At 39.1% G+C, this 15348-nt stretch overlaps 1 long non-coding RNA gene across 2 annotated transcripts; it reads left to right on the top strand.

Annotated features, from left to right (window-relative positions):
• Window positions 1-3842: 3842 nt before the first annotated feature.
• LOC122810982 lies at window positions 3843-14273 on the top strand. 2 transcript variants are annotated; one of them, XR_006366173.1, is made up of 3 exons: window positions 3843-3868; window positions 6565-6719; window positions 14205-14273. It is a non-coding gene; the product is annotated as an uncharacterized LOC122810982 (long non-coding RNA). The 2 variants fall into 2 exon arrangements; XR_006366174.1 differs by lacking the exon at window positions 3843-3868 and adding an exon at window positions 4538-4583.
• Window positions 14274-15348: the final 1075 nt, after the last annotated feature.

The raw sequence follows: 15348 nt of genomic DNA, 5'->3' as shown, positions 1-15348 counted from the left end.
TATAAACTCTACTCCGTATGAGATTAATGTTAAAATATTAACTATACAGGCATTTTTGCAGGCATAAGTGAGTGAAATGCACGGTGTTGGAATACAACAGTTTGGTACTTCTTGAAGGTGAGTTAAGGCTTTGAACTGCTAATTAGCTGATTCCTGTAGTGAAGATTTTAATTTCTTCAGCCTTTGTTTGTCTAGTATATCTGACCAGGTTATTTCACCAGGCAATGCCCCTGGGCCCCCCTGAAAAGAGATACTTGTGTCCAGTAGTCTGTCCCAAGCTGTTAGCAAATGTATTATACATTTGTCTTTTGAATTATTGCACTATTCAGATAGCCCCTAATCAGTGCTGCACTATATGCTATTTGACTATGAATACCTGTACATCTTTTGTAGTTTAATAGATTGTCAGATGCATTTATAATGAATTTCACAGGAAGATAATTTTACTGTTGCTCTTGTTGTCTGTTTCAATGTGAGTGGGTTTTGGTTTGTTCATTAATTGACCATCAGTGCTTTTGCTGAAAAGATTTTAATAAAAGTTTTTTACTTAAAACAAATCTCAGTGATCATTGTAAAAGTATGCATATGGGTTTCAGCAGTGTTTTATGGTAAATGAGGAGTGATAGCCAAGTAATGGGATACTGAGATGGCTGTGTGGGGCTAGAGAGCTTGTGGTCTATTATTCTGATTAGAGTCCTATTTTACCATGATCCATCTCACTCTTATTGTTCATTAACTACATATATGTATGTAGCCTTATATGTATGCCCTATCTCTTTGTTTTTCTATATTTTAAACCAGACAATCCAGGAGCAGTGTCTCATCAAGCCACTTAATCAGAGTCACACAGCAGAAAAATGAAAGTAGAAAGAACCAAACTCTATACCCCTGACTATAGAAAGCAGCTCACTAAAAGTAAGTCTTAATCTACTGCGGTAACTACTAGACTTTCACTTGTGCCTTCTTTTTCTGGTAAATCAATGAGGGTTAAAAAACATTAAGGTTTCTTAAACAGTCAGTAATGCCATAGAGTTTCATATTTTTTGTTGTTCAAATGTTCAGAAAATGCAAAATCTGTTCAGTTAACTTTTTAAGTGAAAAAGAATAGTTTCATCTTATCTGCCTCTAATTTTGCACATCAATGACTTTGCCTCAATTTTATGTTCTATCCCTCATTAACTGCATTAGTGTCAGCAGCACAACAGGTACCTACCATTCCTTTGTATAGAAAACTATGAGTTATACACCCATACCAAGTAGATGGATTGGTGACACTACAGTACAGCATAAAGGGATGTTGCACTCCTGAGTGTGTCATCCTTTGGATTTGAGTTGGTTGCACCTCAAGTGCATCTATCAAAAAGAGTAGGGGTCCTATATCTATCTATCTATCTATATATATATATATATATATATATATATATATATATATACTGATTACATCATTTAAGCAATTTTACAATATCTCCTTATTTACATACTATAAAACATCATCAACACATCTTTCAAAAATAAATCATTCACTATTTCCACCCTACTCTTGTTGCCAAAACCATACTCTTATTATACACAGTATATCTGCCAAGCTGCAAATTTTATTAAATTACCTCTTACATCCTTGTTTTCCAAATATTCCAAATGACTCCCAATAATATATAATCCATGCATTCCTTACTTTTTACCTGTTTTCTCATAACTCCTTCGTAAAATCATATTTACTTTTAAATCCACCACCCATTTAAATCACCCAACATGTATTCCATAAAAAAAAAAAAACTTCATGTATAATCTCCTCACCCTTTCACAATGCAAAAAAGTCATGTAGTTTCTAATTCATTGCAAAATACAAACAACCTTTTGAACATTATTTTATATACAGAATTCCCTTTTATCAATAAGTTTTACTTTATGAATAACATCCACAAAAAAAATCTTGGCACTCTAAAATATTCCCCAATCTCATTTTCCTAGCCTTAATTGCATAGGTATTATCCTTATTCAATACCCCCATGTTTTAATGGTATAGCATTTTATATATATATATATATATATATATATATATATATATATATGTATATAGATCTATAAACAAAACAGACTTCATCGGAAAACACACAGAATGTGAAAAACCTGTTTAAATAGTAAAAGGCTAACAATTAATAACCAATTAATGGATAAAGCTATACACACAACACAAATCACATATTAAAAAGATGAAAGGGGGTATCCGAGAATGATATATTTCTATGCATAGAACTGGCCGAACTTATACTCAAGAACAATTTTTTGTTCTTTGAGGGTGAGTTCTTTCAGCAGGAATGGGTGTTGCTATGGGGGGCAATTGTGCCCCTCCATATGCTAATATTATTCTGGCTATGTGGGAATGCAAATTTGTGTTCAACAGCCCCTTTACTGTGGAAATTGTACAAAAGATTTCTTGATGATATCTGTTTGTTTTGGGATGACTGTCTAGCCCATTTGGAACAATTTATTGACTATTTGGCACACACTACCACCTTTTTTAAATTCACCTATGAAGCCACACCCCTCTTGATGCACTATCTTGATGTTGCCATCACCAAGACCGAAGGGGGATTTAAATCTAGAATTCATAGGAAGGCTACATTTTCAAATTCCTATATATGGTTCTCTAGTGCCCACCCTGTTTACCAAGAAAGGGGTATCATCAAGGGTCAGTTAGTGAGGGCGAGTTGTATAACCTCTCTGGATGAAGACTTTACAATGAATGTGATATTATTACTGGGATATTTTTGCAAAGAGGTTACCCCCAGGATATGATTCAGGAGGTCAGGGACGAGGTTATGGCAGGTCGATATGACAAATAGCCCCCTATTTTGGGGAAAAGCTCTTTTTCTACGCAGCACCAAAAACCTAGTGAGGATGCTGATTTGTAGTGTAATAGAGCCTCTGTTACTAACTTTAGTAAGGATTCTTATTTCCTTAGAGGTGTTATTGAAAGAGAATGGGGCAAATTTGTTGAACTTACAGATCTTGAAGTGTTCAAGAAACACACTCAAGTTTATTTATAGAAAGGGACAGAATATTAAGGACATGCTTGAACAGAACAACAACACTCATGTACCCTCCCACAGGAAGAAAGGGACGTATAGGTGTGGTTCTTGTTCCCAATGCCCCCACATTGCCCACGTGGAAAGTATATACATTAAGGGAAGAAACAAAACTTTGTCAGGCAATACATACACCAACTGTAATAGTTGTGGGGTGGTTATATTGCCTTGTGTGGACAATGTGAGGGGTTTTATGTTGGGAAAATAGAGAGGCAAATGAGACGGTGAATTTATGAACACCTCAATGATATTAGGAAGTGCAACTCTACCAATGGACTATATAGACATACATTAACCTGTGGGGGAGATAATTTTACCTTTTTTGTATTAGAGCTATTACCTAGGGACATCAGGGGAGGCCCATGGGAATCTAAGTTGGCTTATCGTGAAACCCACTAGCAAATAGATTTGGATGCCAGTAAATCCCCGGGTCTAAACAATCATATTTCCTTGTTACCCCTGTTAAAACTTAGGGCAGCTAAATTATGATTTTTAATTAGATTTGATATTTATATTTGTATGTATTTTTTCTGAGGATTGATGTTTTTTCTGAGGATTGATGTTTTATATGTAAATAACTATCTCAATAACCCCTGTGGTCCCCACGGTAGAGCTGCTCGTGCATCACCTCTTCACTCCTCTCTTCGGAAGCTCACCACTGAAGGTCCCTTCCCCACCTCAATCCAAACACAGAATATCACCTGCATCGCCTCTGTGAATTCCCTGAACTTGCCTGCTTGACTGAACTATAGACTGCCCTAAATGATTACTGCTTGAATGTAGGTAGCATCAAACCATCTATTGTGTCTATACTACCTACTTTGTAACTGATTTACTTTTGTCTGATCTCCCTTGTAGGTGATTCAGCAGCCTACCGTGTACCACACGTGAACTCCTCTCCCCCCAGACACCTCAGTCCCACATACTTTCTCTGTGAAAGTTGTATGTGACCTGCTCACCTGGCTACCTGCTATCTCCCTTCCCACCACCAGGTGGCAGCACCTACTACCCAACCACTGGTGCATATCTATGTTACCTGGCTTCCCTCCTATTAAACTGATTAACTCACTTAAGAGCCTGTATTTCTTGTTTTTCTTCTCTGTACAGCAATCTGGCTTTTTCTCCCCCTGAACAACACAAACTAACCCACTTCAAACAGCTCTTTCACTCATACAAAGTGCTTGTCCCTATCTGGTTCCATACCAACTATAACTGCTTACCTTTCTATACCAACAGCAGTTGCTGATACATTTTTCTGTTGATCTCTCTTCTCTTGTTAGCTCTGTCCCCAGTACTCCTCCCTGCCCACAACCTGTAGTTCCCACCTCTCTTTTTCCCCTCCCTGCTCTTCTCCTTATACCCCCTCCCCCTCCATCACCTGCCCTGCCCTAAACTCTATATCTAGAGGTCACGATCTGTGGCGCATTCTTTTCTTAACTATCTCAATAACCCCTGTGGTCCCCACGGTAGAGCTGCTCGCGCATCACCTCTTCGGTAAGTCCGAACAAAAGAATTGGCCTGTTTGTCTGTTTTACAAACTTTGTATTTTGTTTGTTTTACAAAATCTGTATGCCCTGGAGGTCTGCTTTCATGTACGAGTGTCCTACTTATTGTGCCTTACACACTGTCTATAGCTATGCTTGCACCATACAACATTATCCATTAAGCTGTTAACGTCACCCCTTTGCCATTGTTTTTACATTTGCCCTATTTATGAGGCAGTTTTTCCTGGCGGTCTGCATGCATCGCCGTAATCTTCCAGAACTGTGCCTTAGACACTGTTCGTAGCTATGTTTGTACTTAAGCTCACTTTCAAGTGATTTGTTGCGACTACCCTCTGCCCTTGCCTCTCAATGATGGCTAAACTGGCGTCTTACTCAATCACTCTCCCACAATTACAGCATAGCGTTTATGGCTATGTTTGCAGCTAAACGTACCTTTCAGCGATTTTGTTTGTGAGTATCCTCTGCCTTTGCTTTACAACGGCGCTTACACTGGAGTCTTTCATTACGCTTTCCCCCAATTCACTAGCATTTCACTAGCTTTATCTAGTTGCCCTTTACTACCGGCATTTCACTAGGTTTATCTAGTAGCCACCTATAAACTAACTACGTGGCTTCCCTTCCGAGTTACTCGCTTTCTATAATGGGAGAGCCCCATCGAGGCTTCCAGCTGTAAACTATCTGCATGGCTTCCCATCTGAGTTACTCGCTTTCTATATTGGGAGAGCCCCATCGAGGCTTCTTCTTAATGTTTATCTGTGAGCCTCTTCAGGAATTATTTATTTTTTATTGTTTATTTTTTTAGCGCCTTTTTTACCTAACCATACTGAGCATGGTCAAAGCGCCACCATAGCGCGTCTCAACCCATGTGCAATCCCCTACACATGCTGAGAGACATTGCTCTTGCTCGCAATTCAGCCAGCTCACCTGTAGCCTAAACTTTGTTCCCTAAAAGTGGTTTTTAATCACCTGACCAACGTATAAAGTCTACCGACTGTTGGTAGAAGGCTTCATATATCTTTTCTTCAATTACTCTGCCATGCAAAAACTGACACCATAGGTTAGCAATAGGTAAAGGCAGAAGCTTCCACAAAGTCTTTTATGGTTCCCTTGATAAATCATTTTGCCCCACTTAGGTATGTACACAATATATTCTTTGCTTAGGCAGCCCTTGTGCAAGACAATTGTCTAGTTCTTGTTATTTTTTCCTCTATTATACCATGTTTTATGTTTAAAGAGCTGTACTTTACCTCACTTTGGCTTTTTATACATGTTTATTCGACTAAGAAATATTCTACTATTAGGATTTTCTCTGCCTACCAGATTGTGAGTTGAATGTTTAAAGTTCTATGCTTTTTATAAATGTTTAATCTGCCTAGAAATATTCTATTTGGATTGTTTCTGCCTACCAGATTGTAAGTTGAATGTTTTAAGTACTATGCATTACCTTAATTGTTTTTCTTAATATGCCTTATCTGCCTGTTTGATTAAGTACCCTGTCTGCCTAGTATTTTGGGAAAAAGACTCAGCCTTCTACAGATTTCTGCCATTGATACTTCTAAAATAGTGCTTTAGAAAGACTTATAATGCTAGGTTGTGTATAAGACTGTGCTTGGACTCTTTCTTTGCTTGTATAACTGTTTAGATAACCCTGGCAGAATATATTGTTTGAGTTACTTTTAGATAACCCTGGCAGTATGCAATGTTTCTGTCTCTTTTTTAGATAACCCTGGCAGAATACAATGTTTCAGTTTCTGTTCTAAATAACTCTGGCAGTATATAATGTTTCACTTTTTGTATCTACCTACAAGATTAATTTTACGTCCTTTCCTTGAATTCTGTATTTATTTACTACATTCTTGTATACTTTTCCTTTCCTACTAACTTTTCCCTCTTATTCCTTCCTCTCTTTACCACCAGTTTTTAACCTTTTTATGAACCTAACCTAGACTTTGTCTCCTCTCATTTTACAGCTCCTCTCTTCGGAAGCTCACCACTGAAGCTCCCTTCCCCACCTCAATCCAAACACAGAATATCACCTGCATCGCCTCTGTGAATTCCCTGAACTTGCCTGCTTGACTGAACTATAGAACTCCTGAAGACTGCCCTAAATGATTACTGCTTGAATGTAGGTAGCATTAAACCATCTATTGTGTCTATACTACCTACTTTGTAACTGATTTACTTTTGTCTGATCTCCCTTGTAGGTGATTCAGCAGCCTACCGTGTACCACACGTGGACTCCTCTCCCCCCAGACACCTCAGTCCCACATACTTTCTCTGTGAAAGTTGTATGTGACCTGCTCACCTGGCTACCTGCTATCTCCCTTCCCACCACCAGGTGGCAGCACCTAATACCCAACCACTGGTGCATATCTATGTTACCTGGCTTCCCTCCTATTAAACTGATTAACTCACTTAAGAGCAGTGTTGGCTGGTGACTTCAAATCAAAGCGGGCTGCAGGAGACAGCTGAATGGGTGGAGTCAATGGGAAGGGGTGTGGCCAACTAGAAAGGGGAGGAGCTATGCTCAAAACCACAAAAACTAAATATACTGCCCTGGGTGCCAAACCGTCATTATGAGAGTCCAATCAAGACAAAATGAAGTGTAGAAGAATAAAAATATTTCAATGCATTGGCTGCATGACAGCTTAATATCTAGATGGAAACAAAAAAGGTTGTGAGGCATGAAAAAATAAATTACTTTTTTTAAATACATTAATGGAATGCCAGTCAGAATCAAGTATAAGAAAAGCAAGCAGCACTCAACTCAAACCACTTCTTGCACTGCAGTTCTAATTATAATTTATATTCAGCTTTATTAAAGTACCAAGTAACATGCTGAAAGTAGAAATCTCTGATGCCCCCACTTGTAAAAATGTTCCTTATCCAAAAAAAGACCTGCTGCCTGACATCTACCTGTTTCATGGGGAAAACATGATCAAAGTAAAAAATTAAAAGCAAACAAGAAATAAGCTCAAGATACATAGCTGAAAAGGATTACTGTACAGGTTATGGACCACACGATTGGCATTCTGTTTACGGGCAAAGCCTGCAGAGATGACTGGAAGTCTCCAAGTGTAATGAGACTCTTAAAATAATGTAATCCTGTCCTTTATTACAAATACTGGCATATGCATTTCAATACCCAAGGCTTATACATTATCTAGTTAAGTATTCTCTACATGGCAACAGAAAGGCTTTCAATGTTGGCAATTCTTTAACAGTATGCTTATTAAAGCTTACTTGCATCTTGCAATCTCAGCCAAGCTTACCTGATGGTCATTAAAGTATTGCTATTTAAACACAGAGCAACAGGCACTTTGAGTAATAAGCATAAATCAACAGTACAAAAAATATGACAGAAACCAGACCATTCTGTAAAAATCAAGGACAGATGGAAAGCCACTCTAGTACTTGCGTCTACCTTGGATGGGGGGGATACTCTGCACATTTACACTGCATAACTACTCCTTGCCTTGCTTCGACACATCCAGAGTCACTACATGGGGGAGTGGGGTGCAACAAGTATGTCACAGTTTGAAATGTCTCTGGCTGACTTGTGATGGCCCTGACACATTTGTCATACCTCTCAACCTCAGAGCAAGAAATCTGGACAAAGCCATACAAAGAAATGGGACAAAGGCCCAAAAATAAGGACAATTTTTAAAATATTGTTCTTATAAACTTAGAAAGATAATAGATGTCTTGCATTAGTATGAATTTTCTGAATGGTATGAAATCTGAAACTCAAATGTCTGTCATTATTTTCTAACTTCAGTCTTTAATGATTTGTCACTAATTTGCCAAAAAACACAATTTTATGAAAATGGACCAAAAATGTGATGTAAAAATATAAAATAGCAACACAATACAGCTGGGAACCTGTCAAAGAAGGGACACTTTAATATTAGTACTGCTAACTTGAGCAGCTGACAAAATAAAAGAATCTACATGCATTTCTGAAATAAAAGTAAAACCCTCCATGTTTTCTTCCAAAATTGCTATTATGCGGAGGGATCATTAGGGGAAGAGCAACATTTTGAGCCAAAATCAGGGACAGTTGAGAGGTTTGGCTGTGCCTAATTCTATAAAGCAATTTATTTGCATGTACCTCTCAACCTGTTAATGCAATAAATCTGGACAAGGCCAAATATATTGGGGGAACATATAAACAGTACTAAAAATTGCTCTTGTATAAACTGAGACAGTTGATAGAACAGGTCTTACTTTAGCATGCATTTTTCTAAAGGTTATGAAGTCTGAAACTCAGTGTGTCATTATTTAGTGACTTAATTCCTAAATGATTTGCCAGAAAACCACAAATTTTATGAGGAACAAACCAAAAATCTATTCATTCTTTGAAAATCTGGACAGTTGGGAGGTATGGTTCAGCTGGGACTGCCTAAGTTTGCCGCCCTTCCCCCTCACAAAACCATGGTCGAATGGAGCCTCCCCCTGCAGCCATTCCAATGATCCATTACTTGGCTATTTCACTCCATTTACCATAAACACTAATGTGCATACTGATTTACTTCTATGATGATTTGAACTTCATTTGAAAGTTTTATTTTACATTTTACAGCACAAACACTAAGACATCTGCTAAACAAACTTGGCATTAAAACTTCTCTGCCATTGAAACTCACATTCATTGAAACAACATTGAAACCCACATTCAAAGAAAATACATTTTACCCGTGGAAGATAAAGATTAATTCTGGGCTGTTTTCAAATCATAGGCCCCTTGCATATGAAACATACATGTGCTCTTTGATACACCTTCCTATTGCTTTGAACATTTTTCCAGTAAACAATGAAACAAAATGCATGCACCAATGACAAAACTGCCCAATTCAGAACATTTCCATCATAAAAGTCTACTCAAACTTCTACAGTCCACTATTATCAGTAAATATGCACAATTCTACAGTCCACCATTATCAGTAAATATGCACAATCTCTGAAGTAGTAAAAAAGTCATCTAAATAATTCCACGTTAAATAAATCTGTAATGAGGAGGTTTCTGCTAGCAATCACTTTTATATTTCATGGTTTCATCGAAAAATAAAGTGTCTGATGCCCCTGAGGAATAAATTGTCTAAATTACATGAAAAAGAAGCTAGTAATATTGCAATAGGAAATGGATGGCAAACTGATAACAGGCTCATAGTTAGTATCTTAACTTTCAGTACGGCAGCATTCACCCCTTATGGGAGTAGAACCAACAACCTTTTGCATCAAAAGCAAGTACACAACCTGTTGTGCTATTAGCAATGCGAGCTGACTAAGCATAATCAGCACTAAACGTCTCTTCCACTGCAGCTCTCAGCTCCTTGTAAAATCTATTCAATACTCAACTGCATCTCAACTTTGCAGCACAAGAAATCTAGAAAAAGCCAAATTTATTGGGGTTGGTCAAACGGGCAAAAACCAGGGACACATTAAACATTGCTTGCATAATCTTGGAAAGCTGTTAGAATAAAATGCTGTGTTACCACCATACAATTTACTGCCAAGGTCCCTGTGCAAAAGAGTCAGAACAACATACCACTATGCCAAATTACCTGCTTTGTGAAAGAAAAATGCTGTTGCTGTGTTACCACCATACATTTTACTGCCAAGGTCCCTGTGCAAAACAGTCAGAGCAACATACCACTATGCCAAATCAGCTGTTTTGTGAAAGAGAGGAAGACTGAAACTTAAATGGCTATCATTTAATGAATTCAGTTCTCACCATAGCTGTCAACCTCTTAGCAAAAAACACCTGGACAAACCCAGTAATGAGGGAATACAGCCCTCAAACATATTCAGTGAATTCAGTTCTTGCCATAGCCGTCAACCTTAGCACAAAAAAACCTGGACAAAGCCAATAACAGGGTAATACAGTCCCAAAAATAAGGACAACTTTCAAATAGTCATCTTATAAACTTAGAAAATTGCTATAATAAAAGGTTGTATTACTATGTATTTATTGCTAGAATAAAAAGTTGTTTTACTATGTATTTTCTGAAGAATATGAAGTCTGAAATTCAAATGCCTGTCAATTTTACTTCTGATGGAACAAAAACAATTTTTAGCAGAGGCCCAGGGAGAAATACTGTAGACACATGTCTTTGTAAAATGTCAGGACACCAGAGCAAATCCACACAAGCACAGGGATAAGATGCAGACCCCACACAGAAGGCACCCCAGCCAAGAATCAAACCAGAAAACCTATAGCTGTGAGGCAACAATACTGCCACTGCACCATCAAATATGTAAGGAAGTAAGCATTCAGAAACCTGAAGTCTGAAATTCAAATGCCTGTCAATTTTATTTAACATTTGTTAATCAGGACAGTCTGACTTGGAACAAAAAAACAATTTTCAGCAGAGGCCCAGGAAGAAATAATGCAGACATGTCTTTGCAACATGGGAGGACACAAAAGTAAACCCACACAAACACAGGTAGAAGATACAAACCCTACAAAGAAGGCACCCCAGCCAAGAATCAAACCTGAAAACCTTCAGCTGTGAGGCAACAATGCTACCACTGCACCATCAAATATCATGCATTGCAACATTTACAAACCACAGATATTATGAGGAACAGATCAGATCAAATATGAGGCAAACATCTGCAATTTTTTTACAAATGGTGGTTAGGGAATTCAGGTCTTTAACACCTGCATACAAGGTAGAGGGTTCAAGCCTGAGGTATTCCCTACCACACCACCATGAGTCTAACCACCAGTATATTGCACCTGGGGTATTTTCTCTCACACACACACACACACACACACACACACACACACACACACACACACACACACACACTTACCTGTAGTAGATCTTGTAGCAAACCACCATAAATCCAAATCCCTGTCCACACATACATCGGAGTAAGCTACGAAAGCCCACGCAAATCCACAGCAGACTCTGCCCATCATGAGATCTTCCCCCGACGAGACTGCAGCAAACTCCAAACTGCTGACATTGCAGTCCGACCCCGACGTGTTTTCCCAGCGAGTTCCAGGACAGTCTATGCAGTTTAAAACTGCACAGACTTCTGGGAGCTCCGTTCTTCATGTTTCCCAGTCAGGACTGCTGCTGAGACAATCTGCGCATGCTCCAGACTGTCTCAGCAGCAGTCCAGACTAGTGGGCATGCGTGAAAGTCCGCAATTTTTAAAATTTTTTTTTATCTTTTCATTTTCTTTTTATTTCTTTACTTTTTCTTTATTTTACTGTTGAGGGGGCTGCAGTCCGGCAGTCCAATAGCATGAACCGCCCGTGCTTAAGAGCCTGTATTTCTTGTTTTTCTTCTCTGTACAGCAATCTGGCTTTTTTCTCCCCCTGAACAACACAAACTAACCCACTTCAAACAGCTCTTTTACTCATACAAAGTGCTTGTCCCTATCTGGTTCCATACCAACTATAACTGCTTACCTTTCTATAACAACAGCAGTTGCTGATACTTTTTTCTGTTGATCTCTCTTCTCTTGTTAGCTCTGTCCCCAGTACTCCTCCCTGCCCACAACCTGTAGTTCCCACCTCTCTTTTTCCCCTCCCAGCTCTTCTCCTTATACCCCCTCCCCCTCCATCACCTGCCCTGCCCTAAACTCTATATCTAGAGGTCACGATCTGTGACGCATTCTTTTCATAACTATCTCAATAACCCCTGTGGTCCCCACAGTAGAGCTGCTCAATCATCACCTCTTCGGTAAGTCCAAACAAAAGAATTGGCCTGTTTGTCTGTTTTACAAACTCTGTATTTTGTTTGTTTTACAAAATCCGTATGCCCTGGAGGTCTGCTTTCATTTATGAGTGTCCTACTTATCGTGCCTTACACACTGTCTATAGCTATGCTTGCACCATACAACATTATCCATTAAGCTGTTAACGTCACCCCTTTGCCATTGTTTTTACATTTGCCCTATTTATGAGGCAGTTTTTCCTGGCGGTCTGCATGCATCGCCGTAATCTTCCAGAACTGTGCCTTAGACACTGTTCATAGCTATGTTTGTACCTAAGCTCACTTTCAAGTGATTTGTTGCGACTACCCTCTGCCCTTGCCTCTCAACGATGGCTAAACTGGCGTCTTACTCAATCACTCTCCCACAATTACAGCATAGCGATTATGGCTATGTTTGCAGCTAAACGCACCTTTCAGCGATTTTGTTTGTGAGCATCCTCTGCCTTTGCTTTACAACGGCACTTACACTGGAGTCTTTCATTACGCTTTCCCCCAATTCACTAATATTTCACTAGCTTTATCTAGTTGCCCCTTACTACCGGCATTTCACTAGGTTTATCTAGTAGCCACCTGCAAACTAACTACGTGGCTTCCCATCCGAGTAACTCGCTTTCTATATTGGGAGAGCCCCATCAAGGCTTCTTCTTAGTGTTTATCTGTGAGCCCCTTCAGGAATTATTTGTTTATTTTTTATTGTTTATTTTTTTAGCGCCTTTTTTACCTAACCATACTGAGCATGGTCAAAGCGCCACCATAGCGCGTCTCAACCCATGTGCAATCCCCTACACACGCTGAGAGACATTGCTCTTGCTCGCAATTCAGCCAGCTCACCTGTAGCCTAAACTTTGTTCCCTAAAAGTGTTTTTTAATCGCCTGACCAACGTATAAAGTCTACCGACTGTTGGTAGAAGGCTTCATATATCTTTCCTTCAATTGCTCTGCCATGCAAAAACTGACACCATAGGTTAGCAATAGGTAAAGGCAGAAGCTTCCACAAAGTCTTTTATGGTTCCCTTGATAAATCATTTTGCCCCACTTAGGTATGTACACAATATATTCTTTGCTTAGGCAGCCCTTGTGCAAGACAATTGTCTAGTTCTTGTTTTTTTTCCCCTATTATACCATGTTTTATGTTTAAAGAGCTGTACTTTACCACAATTTGGCTTTTTATACATGTTTATCCGACTAAGAAATATTCTACTATTAGGATTTTCTCTGCCTACCAGATTGTGAGTTGAATGTTTAAAGTTCTATGCTTTTTATACATGTTTAATCTGCCTAGAAATATTCTATTTGGATTGTTTCTGCCTACCAGATTGTAAGTTGAATGTTTTAAGTACTATGCATTACCTTAATTGTTTTTCTTAATATGCCTTATCTGCCTGTTTGATTAAGTACCCTGTCTGCCTAGTATTTGGGGAAAAGACTCAGCCTTCTACAGATTTCTGCCATTGATACTTCTAAAATAGTGCTTTAGAAAGACTTATAATGCTAGGTTGTGTATAAGACTGTGCTTGGACTCTTCCTTTGCTTGTATAACTGTTTAGATAACCCTGGCAGAATATATTGTTTGAGTTACTTTTAGATAACCCTGGCAGTATGCAATGTTTCTGTCTCTTTTTTAGATAACCCTGGCAGAATACAATGTTTTAGTTTCTGTTCTAAATAACTCTGGCAGTATATAATGTTTCACTTTTTTCTATCTACCTACAAGATTAATTTTACGTCCTTTCCTTGAAATCTGTATTTATTTACTACATTCTTGTATACTTTTCCTTACCTACTAACTTTTCCCTCTTATTCCTTCCTCTCTTTACCACCAGTTTTTAACCTTTTTTATGAACCTAACCTAGACTTTGTCTCCTCTCATTTTACAGCTCCTCTCTTCGGAAGCTCACCACTGAAGCTCCCTTCCCCACCTCAATCCAAACACAGAATATCACCTGCATTGCCTCTGTGAATTCCCTGAACGTGCCTGCTTGACTGAACTATAGAACTCCTGAAGACTGCCCTAAATGATTACTGCTTGAATGTAGGTAGCATCAAACCATCTATTGTGTCTATACTACCTACTTTGTAACTGATTTACTTTTGTCGGATCTCCCTTGTAGGTGATTCAGCAGCCTACCGTGTACCACACGTGGACTCCTCTCCCCCCAGACACCTCAGTCTCACATACTTTCTCTGTGAAAGTTGTATGTGACCTGCTCACCTGGCTACCTGCTATCTCCCTTCCCACCACCAGGTGGCAGCACCTACTACCCAACCACTGGTGCATATCTATGTTACCTGGCTTCCCTCCTATTAAACTGATTAACTCACTTAAGAGCCTGTATTTCTTGTTTTTCTTCTCTGTACAGCAATCTGGCTTTTTTCTCCCCCTGAACAACACAAACTAACCCACTTCAAACATCTCTTTCACTCATACAAAGTGCTTGTCCCTATCTGGTTCCATACCAACTATAACTGCTTACCTTTCTATACCAACAGCAGTTACTGATACTTTTTTCTGTTGATCTCTCTTCTCTTTTCTTCCCCCCTCCGTTCGCCCTGTGGGCTCACTCCGCTCCCCTACCCTACCCACAATTCCCACCCACCCCCACTACATCTAGATTTATACCCATTTAGCCACACCTACATCCTCCACACCTACCTAACTCCACCACGTTCTCTTCATATCCCCTCCTCCATTCATATCATACCCACATCACCATTCCCCCACCTCCTTACTCATCTCCTACATTTCTTATTATAACCCCAACATGTCCATAAAATATCCATCCCTTTCAATTCAACTACTACTCCTTCTGAACCTTACCTTCATCTACCATCTCACCCAGCCTTATCTCTTCAACCACACTCTACTCCTACACACAACCTACCCTCTCCACACATCACACACCTATTATACCAGCTCCATCTCTCCTGAACTTTATCCCACTAACCACATCCTATGGTTTCATTACAAGCCAATCCCTTCTCATAAAACCTCTACACACATTTACCACCCTATATCCTTCA

The sequence above is a fragment of the Protopterus annectens genome, chromosome 9.part0 (genome assembly GCF_019279795.1).
Source record: "Protopterus annectens isolate FY-2018-M chromosome 9.part0, PAN1.0, whole genome shotgun sequence".
NCBI lineage: Eukaryota > Metazoa > Chordata > Ceratodontiformes > Protopteridae > Protopterus > Protopterus annectens.
This window is presented reverse-complemented; position numbering and strand designations above follow the sequence as displayed.